The sequence below is a fragment of the Marmota marmota genome, unplaced genomic scaffold (assembly GCF_001458135.2).
Source record: "Marmota marmota marmota unplaced genomic scaffold, marMar, whole genome shotgun sequence".
Classification (NCBI taxonomy): Eukaryota; Metazoa; Chordata; class Mammalia; order Rodentia; family Sciuridae; genus Marmota; species Marmota marmota.
The window spans coordinates 57,390,444-57,400,057 of NW_025999977.1; positions in this window are offsets into that span (position 1 = coordinate 57,390,444).

Sequence of the window (9,614 nt, forward strand, 5' to 3'; positions counted from 1 at the left end):
ATCTCCAGACACTCAACTTCTAGGACACTGCCTATCACTGCTGAATAATAAATTACTGAAAGAACGACCTAAGAGGACAGCAGGTCCTACCAAGCACTTCACAAACACCTTGGTCCTCAGAACAATGCCACACGCAAAATGGCGCTAACTTGACCATTTTTTTTCCCCTATGAGGAAATAGGCAGCAAGCAGAGACGTATCTCGCCCAGGACTGATAGCAGGAGATGGCCAAATGGACCCCAAGTACTGTCTGCGCGGCAGCAGCCTCCAGGCTCCAGCCCCTGCCTCCAGGTCTCTGTCATGGCTGGAGGAAGAACCAGGGTCAGGTGTTCCTCAGAATGAGCTGCCTCTCCAGCACTCAGCAAGGGAAGGCCAGGCCAGTTAGCCAGGTCCAGCGGGGCCACTGCAGCCACAGTCTATTGAACAGAAAGTCCACTTGTTCTTGGTGAAGTAACAAGCAGGTTCTGATTTCACCTGAACAGTCTCAAAGGAGGATCAGCAGGCTTTAGGGTGCTGACAGACAAGGGGCTGGCGGACTTTCCTCAAGGTTCTCTGCCCCCAGGGACTTGAATCCATGTTGGTGTGAAGGAAGGTTTGAGAGGAGGCAGAGAGAGAGAGGAAGGGAGAACCCTCATTTTCCTCTTCATTCTGATTAGAGTTTCACTTCCCAGGGATCCTCGATAAGTCGCTGGGTTGATCGTACCTCTCACTCATTACTTTTCCCCGTGGGCTCTTGAACTGAGCCTTCGGTGAGGTACATTCACTGGCAGACAGTAAAGTCAGACACAGCGTGAGGAAAAGCCACATCTGGTTCTGCGTGTCTAGCAAACTCAGTCCTTATTAACTCGGGGTCCTCCCGAACTTCTCCACACTCTTCTCCTCTGCTCCTTCAGATGCCCGCTGTGGTCGGGCTACGACTCTTGTAAAGTAGTCGAGGGGGCATCTGGCCTCCAGGGGACACTCAATAGCTGAGAGGTGTGTTTATTATGATGTTCAAGGAATTGGGCCTCTTGGAAATTGTACAGTGGGATGCATCATTTTTCTGTCTCAAAACCTTCACACCTGAAGATGCTACAAGCAGATGCTATCACTGCTTTTGCAGTAAGAATCTGGATAAAAGACCAGCATTAGAGATGATCATCACATGTGAGGACAAATGGTGAACTGAACACGTGTAGCCATATTTGTTCCCGCCCATTCCTTCTCTAAAATGGCATGTAAAAGGGTCTTTTAAAAGCCAGAAACCCACAAAAATAGGGTGAGCCAGAGAAACAGCAGCTTCACATTTAGGAAAGCAAGTGGACAGGAAGTAAGTGAATGAGCTGCTCCAAGACGCAAGAAAGCCGCATCCTCACTGGGCTCCAGAAGCCAAGACCCAACCTGATGGACTCCTCAGAAAATTCAGCCATCGCAGCGCCTGGCCTCTCTGTCCACCTGTGATCAGAGACAGGAAAACCTTCCTCTCCAAAGAGGATAAAAAAGATCTTTGGATGGCAGATGGCAGGCTCTGTGCTGCGACCTCCTGAGTGCTGCAGGCAGCCCAGCCCTCTGTGCACCTGGGAAGATGTACACTCCAGACAGAAGAGTCTCGTTCTCCTCCCCAGATCTGGCTAACCCAAGAAACAGAATCTAGAAATACTGAGAGCAGGTGGCCCCTAATCAATGTCCCAGCCGCATCCCACTATGAAGAAGCCACCGGGCATCCAATGTATACACTCAGGGTCTTGATACTCTGCTTTCACATATGCATGCCAGTCTGGCTGGGCACAAATCACGAGCCACTCAAGCAGGAACAAACTTTATTTCCGAACTCCACCAGCACACTTCCCCGGGGATCTCTCCTGAACACCACCCACGTGGCTCCTCTAGGAACACACCACACACCAACCGGAACTCCCTGCCCCGGGCCGTGCGCGCACTCACTCTCGGAACCCCGCAAGAACTCAACGGGAACTCCAAAGTAGCGGGCGCCCGAGGCAGCAAGAGCCATACTATTACCGGACAGTAAAGGTCTAATATACAATTGAATACACAACCTGTTAGAGTCTGTAAACAAGTCAGGATGGCGCCTGGCAAATGTTAGAGTCTGTAAACAAGTCTGGATGGCACCTGGCATTTTGCCAGAGGGAGTGGTTTGTGAAGTAACTCCAGCGAGCCATTAAGTGTGGGGATTCCTTATTGGTTGACTGCTGTATCTAGTTTATGTTAATTAACATAAGCTGTGTGGAATGTATAAATACCTCTGTTGTCCTACAATAAATGGCTCCCACTCCTGCTGCATCAATCTACACAAGTTGTTCGTCACCCCCCCCCCCAGTTATTCTGCCGCAGTCCGACTGCAGCAAAATAACCGGGGGTGGGGTGACAGATACAGCAGTCAACCAATAAGGAATCTCCACACTTCATGGCTCGCTGGAGTTACTTCACAAACCCAACAACCTGTTTCAATCCAACATCATCTTAATGGCTCGCCTCTCAACCATACTTCTGGTAAAATGCCAGGGGCCATTCCGACTCGGCTGTGGCTCTCAACACCTGCACAGAGGCTGAGGATGCTTGAGGAAATCCTCCACTGTGAAGGATCCCAAAGCACAGAGAAGGGCTGGAGTGGAGCCACTGCCTGTGATCCCAGCTCCTCTGAAGGCTGAGGCAGAACTGCAAGTTCAAGGCCAGCCTGGGCAACATGATCAGACCCTCTCTCAAAATTTTAAAAATTGAGAAAGTTCTGAGGATGTGGCTCAGTGGTAGAGAGCACCCCTGGGTTCCATCCCCAGTACCCCCAAAATGCAACTTACAAAAAAAAAAAAAAGAATATGCAAGAAAAAATAAAGAGCAAGGCCAGAGTTCTCCCAGATAAAATGTGTTACTGCAGAAATAAAAAACTGACAAGAGAATTAGAAGATAAAGCTAAATAGAAAAGTGGGAAATGGAAGAACAATGTTGTTCAATGAGATGGAAACAGGAAAGAAAAGAAAAATATCAGCACCACACAAGAGATGTGATGGTCCAGAACCCAGAGCAGAGTGTGGAGCGCAGGGAATTGTGAAAGTTGCTCAACACAGGTCTCCGACTGCAAGACCAAGTGTCCAGACAGAGGCCCGTTTGTGCCCACCGGGGGACAGGGGTGTGGCAGAGCCCCAGGGAGGACGCGTGTGCTTGGCCCTCTGCTCCTCTTTCCCCCTCCCCCTGCCTCAGTGCACTGCAGGGAGAAACTTCTCCTCTGACCTGGACCTGGCCACCTGACTTGCAGTGCAGAGGAGCACGGCTGGACTGGACCTCACCCACGTTGGAGCAGGGGCTCAGTGTGGGCTGCGCTGCTTCTCCCTCTGCCTGCTGCCAGGGACCCTGAGAAGGTCGTGCTGCAGTGAGCTCATGCTCCTTCAGCCCGGGTCCCAGCAGAGAAACGCTATGCCTGAATTTGACTCTAAAGATGCAGAGAACGGTGGGTATTTGACCTGCAGACTCACGAAGTGTAAAAGTCAGTGATACTTTAGGGCCATTTGTTAGGCAGCACTACTGCAACAACAAAAAAAATTTCATTAATATGAAACTTTAGAATGCAATGGTAAAGTCAAAATGAAAAGAAAAAAGATCCTAAAAGAGTTCACAGAATAAAAAGTTCATGTACACATTACTTTAGATTTCTCCTAAGGAATCTAGAATCTAAGATAAAAACAATAAATAACACTTTCAAGTTTCAATAGGAAAATTATCTCCTATCTAGATTTTGCATGATCAAAGGCGTTTTGGCCCTCCCTTGGGAGGACCGGGAAAGCCCGCCAGGGGTGGCAGTGTGAGCGACTCAGTGCTCGTCTGCCGTGAGGCAGATCACGCCTCAGATTGGAGAGCCAAGATGACGGACATACGGACTTTTTAAAAGCCCAGAAAAGCAAAAGCAGTTAAGCTGGTTGCTCCCAGCCAGGGAGGACGGCAAAGCTGTTGGCTGCGAGGTGAGGAACTGCCGCACTTCATCATGAGACCTCCAGCAGTACCAGCAAAATGTGACTCTTCATTATAACAATGAGAAATAAAAGTCTCCAAGATCCACCATCAAAAGACACAGGTAACCCCGGGACGCTCAGGGTGGAAACGTCCCTTGTGGGTGCTCCATCGCTTGTTCCCATTGGTCCACTGTCTCACGGTGAGTCACAAATGGGTTTGGTGCTGGAATCGGCTCCTCCACAGCAAGCGGGCAGGGTCTTCTGTTTGGTTACCTCTCAGACTTCTCGGGGGTAATGGTAGGACGGGGTCCCTGCCTGGGAAGCACATGTTCATGGTCGGTTTTGGAGTGGCCACCCCAAGGACACAAGGTCATGGTTTTCACCTACGGATTGAGACATTCAGTTTCATGGGGCCTCAGAAATCCCCACTAATCCCCAACAGCTGCCTCGCGAATGCATCACGAGTCCTTGGTTAATCTCTCGTGCAGCAATCACCATCCAGCACCTGCTGCTTCCTCGGGCACTCGCCTGCATGTTGGGACTGTCACAGGGAGAGTTGACTTGGTTGCGAAGCAAGAGCACGTTCAGAATCAGTCTGAGTGAGGATCGGGGAATGCCTTGAAATCGGTGTCACCCGTTCAATTAACAAGATGACTTCGAGCCTGCTGTCTCATCGGATTCTCACCAGGGGAGCCTGGGGAGGGTGGATTTGCCCACTTCCTTGAGAGCTGAGAGAACTGAACCACAGGAAAACTGAGTGACCTTGTGAAGTTCCTAGAGCTCACCCAGGCAGATCTGAGGCCTTGACTCTTTGGCTTCTGAGGCCAAGCTTAGGAGTTACTCAATGCCACAACACTGCCTCCGAAGATGGCTGGCCCACGTTCCCCACTCAGAGCAGGCAGCAGAGCAGCCGTGGCCCCACAACCAGCAGATTCTGAGTCTCGCTGTCTAGTGGCTGCAGCACCTCGGTTCCTACAAGCTGTGCCCGTGAGTAGTGGGCATGCTCAGTGACCTCCCAGAATCAACTGCAAATGCTGTCACACTGCACGTGGCCCTTCACAACCCCTCCCAAGCTCAGGGACAGCAGCAGGGCTGGTCTTTCGGCTTCCGCATTCCTTCCCGAGGAACTTGGCATGACGGGACGGGAACATCTGTGAGCCACGCTGGAGCCTGGCTGCTGGGGCGAGACGCACGTCACACCCTGGATGACTGGACGCCTCGGTTTAACATCCCCTGGAAGCTACAAGTTCAGGTCCCTGGAATCCGGCAGCTGTCCATGAGTTCAGAGGTGGGCACCGCTCTGCCTTGGGCTGTCCTCCGAGAGTTGAGATACGGAGGCTGGACAGACGGTGCTCTCAGCCAATTCAGTGGGCTCTGGGCTGGAAGACACAGAAAGGGTTTCTCACGTCCACACAGACTGACAGGAAGGAGAGGACAGTGAGAAGGAAGAGCTCACTCACCCACTTGTGGTTGGTGTTCCAAGCCTGCAGCTGGAGAGTCTCCGTTTATCTTTATGGTCTCCCATGACAGATGCACACGCCGCCTTCACGGCACGTAGAGTAAAGGACAGTCATGTTCACCGTAGGCTTGCTGGGCGTCTTTCTTTTATGCTGAATAGAAAGCTACACAAGGGCAAGGATTGTGTCTCCCGTACCGCCCTTGCACATGACGTGTGCTTGGTGCCTGCCCCATGAACGATACTCAATAACTAACTTCTGAGTGAGCAAAATGACTAAGAACGACTGTGTGTTTATTCTTTCTGGTGAAAATGTACCTTTTCAAGCCTCGGGATTTTGAATCTAATTATTAGAACTATGAATTAAATATTTCAGTGACATTGAGTTGGTTTGCTAGAAGACAACATAATATGGTGATTAATGAGGTTACTGACTTTGCATGCTTCAAAACTTAATTTTCAATTGATTAAAAGTCTAATTTTGTTCTCTGAGTGCTGGAGGTCTTTGTGTGCATGCTGAGCTACATGTCGATTGGTGCCATACCTGTGTGCGGTGGCTCAGTCCTGCGGCCCAACGCAGATCACCTGGAAGGCCGAACAGCATCTCTCAAAGGCTGCTTCCCTTCCTCCCTCACCCAGGCTGGTCTCCTCGTCCATTTAGTTCTCACAGCTGTTTTGAGGGTAGACATTGCTCCCCTGAATCCCAGGAGAGCAGCTTCTAACAACCTAAAATTCCCTTGTTCCACATTCATCAAACTTCAGCAGCCAAACTGGCCTCAGCTACATCTCAATTTTCACAAAATGACAATAAGTTAGAGGTGCCCAGGGAGGCCCTGGTGACCCCAGTCAGATCCCACCTGGCATCTCAGAGTGAAATCTCAGTTGCCAGGAGGTGGACGATCCCTCCTAGAAGGGATGCCAGCAAGAGGCCCTGGGAATTCCTCTGGCCCTGTGTCTGGAATGCCCCCCACCGGCCACACCTCTGTGCACAGACTGAACTGATGCAGCACAGTGACAGTGACAGGTGACGAGATGTGCTCCTTAGCATGACCAGAACCAGCACTGCCCCAATACCCACCCAGGGAAGATCCAACATTTCCACAGGGACAGGTGATCTCCTGGGGGCCGTGGTCTAGCTGTGGGGGTCCTGCAACAGGACTGTTACTGGGGATAAACCGTGGGAGAGCAGAAGGGAAAGAGGCTAGAAAAGAAAGGATTCCCAAGAGGACAGGAGCTGCGTTCTGGTCATGAGAGATCTACTTAACCTTCTGGACTTTCCTCTCACCTAAGCTCAGCTCAGCACTTGGAGACGCCACTGTGCCGCAGAATCAGGGAGAGAGGTCAGCTCCAGCAAGACACAACACTTGCTCTCCAGGAGCACCGACCCAGCAGAGCACACTGGACAGCAAATGGACCCGCAAAACCGAGAGGTCAGTGCCAATTGGAGGGAAGAAGACTGTGGAGGATACAACTGGGCCAGGCCCTGGAGGGGAGGGACAGTGGCCCCAAACCACTCTGCTTGTTTCTTAATCACTTCAAAATAGTTCCCAAGCCCCTCTGTGCCCAGACTGAGGTGGTGAGAACCTAAAAGGACAAAGGGACAGTGCTACTGTCACAAGAAGGGCATTCATAGTCAGATGACGAACAGAACAAAAACAAACTTCCAAAGCTCCAAAGACGAGAGCAGGCACAATGCTGGCTCTCAGGGATGTGGGGCTCTCAGGGATGTCTCTTGCTCCGCAGACCCCAGATCTCCAGGCAAGTCATGGCGGGAAGAGGTTTCCATCCCCATGTGATGAAATAAAGTGCTCAAGTTTTCCAAGACCTGGAGGAGTTCATGGCTGTTTCTGTGTTCCCAGAGTGCTGTGGACAGACCTGCAGTGTCCAGGGCTCTGTGCTGCCTGGTCCCGCCCAGCCTGCAGCCTGGACCCTACCAGACCTCTGAGCATCAGAATCCCTGGTCTCCATCCCTTCTCAGCCCCACCTACCCTCAGGGACATTGTACCAAGCTCATCTTTCAAATGAGCAAATCGAGTCTCAGAGTCCTTAAGTAAAAGTTCCAGTGTCAGGTACATATTTAGTGGCAGAATCAGGATTCAAATGCAGCATTTCACGAAAGTGCATTGGTCAACCCTCTGCTGTCTGTGGAGAACTTAGCACATCAGCCATGACCTCACCTCAGCGTGGGAAGCCCCCTGTGGTCATGGCCTCTTCGGGGCCCTGTCTCCAGGCAGCACCCAGGGTTTGAGGCCAGAGGCAGCTGTCTGCACACCGGTTCCACTGGGCCCAGCCGTTGCCATCTTGGTGCTGACTTGGATTAGCAGCCAACATTTGATGGAGGCTCTTCCTGAGGCAAAAAGGATGTGGCAGCAGAAGTCCAGCTCCCCCGGCAACGGTCTGCCCCTTCAGAATCCTGACCCTCTGCATTACCTTATGTCCTGCCCACCGGGTCCCTTTTTCTGATCTTGCAGCCCTGGGAAGCACTGTGATTGTCACCCTGGTGTCTGGTCTGCTCTCCAAGAGCAGCAGCAGTCAGAGAGGTCGTGCAATCCCAGGGGCGAGTCTGGGTCCCTAAGCATGTGACAGATGTCTGAAAATACTGTGCAGGGAGGAGGGACCTGGGGTAAGTCACAGCAGCAGAGGCACTGAATGAGCAGGAGGGAGGCCGGTCTGTGAAGTTGGGATCCGTAAATACACCTGAAAGGAGCACGGACCAGGGGACCAGCAGCCTGCTCCTCGTGTCTGAGGAGTTCTCTCCCCTCCAGGAGCAAGGGGCTCACTACCCGCCAAAGCGCCTTCTCCGTTTATGGGCAATTAGCGTGTCATAAACGCTGGCACTTCTGGATGGGGGTGAGGGTGAGCATCTTCCCCCCTGGAATATTCTCAGCTGTCATGGGATAAATGCTTCTTCTTTCTCCTAAAAGGAGAAACATGGGGAGGCTCAGAGAGGTTCGGTGACCAGGGGAAGCCCAGCAAGGAGTGCAGGCAGGAGCAGGAGGCGTCTAAAGCTGCGGCCTTGGGCCTGTGGCTGCCTCAGGGATTTACTGGGTTCCAGGGTGTTGATCTCTTATTGACCAATTCGCATTAGAGTGGTGACTCCTCGAAATGGTTTATTGGGTCACTTGCAGGGACACGGATTCCAAGGAGGGCTCCTGGGGTGTGGCTCAGTTCTGGGGTGTGGCTCAGTTCTGGGGTGTGGCTCAGTTCTGGGGTGAGGGCTCCTGGGGTGTGGCTCAGTTCTGGGGTGTGGCTCAGTTCTGGGGTGTGGCTCAGTTCTGGGGTGTGGCCTACCATACGATTGCCAGGTTCTGTGCTGGCATTTCATATAAGCAGCTCTGGCCCACCCTTGCTGCCCACGAGAGCTGTGCCCCAAGAAGTGGGGTTTAGGAACTTGGGGTGTGCCTGCAGCAATGACTCACATCCCAGCTCACAGGATCCCACCCCCTGCCACCCCTAACAGGACCTGTGCCTGCGGCAGTGACACTCTCTCTGCAGCAGCAGGGTTCCTGTCCTGTGCAGGAGGGGACTATGGCTCATCACCCCAGGGAGACTCAGAGCCCTGCAGCTGTGAGACCCTCACCTGGTGAAATTCACCTCATCACCTGCTCTTTAAAATGGCCACTGAGACTCCAGAGGGCTGGGAGTAAGGGACAGGGGAGGGAGTGGCGAGGTGCAGCTCCGGCATCCCAGATGAGGAGAAGCAATCTGTCTGAGAGGATCCACAAAGCCACAAAGCCCTGCACCCTGTGTCACCACCTGCAGGCCTTCGCTCTGAGTGGGGAGCTCCAGGCACTCACCCCAGGGTGCTGCCTCAGCAGGGTGCAGACACCACAAGCTGGACCCAGGATGGGCCTGGGAGAGGGCAACCTCACAGCTGGATACGACTAGAAGCCTCCGTTTCTGTCATGTAATAATCACAAATGTTTTAGGGTTGTGGTGAGGAGGGAAAATGTACTAAAGTCTAGTTCTGCCTGACAATAATGGAGACCTAATAAATGGCAAATGCACCCTACCACGAAATGCAGCCCTCTGAGGCCCATTTGGAAAAACTCAGAGAAGAGTCACATTTGGATTTTTAAAAAAGTGAAGAAAAATTATAGAAGCCAAACAGCGCTATTTTATGAGAGTATATATAATATGATCACATTCCAGGTAACTGCTAGAGGGTAAGTATTGTGGTTTAGATACGAGGTGTCCCCCAAAACTCAAGTGTGAAG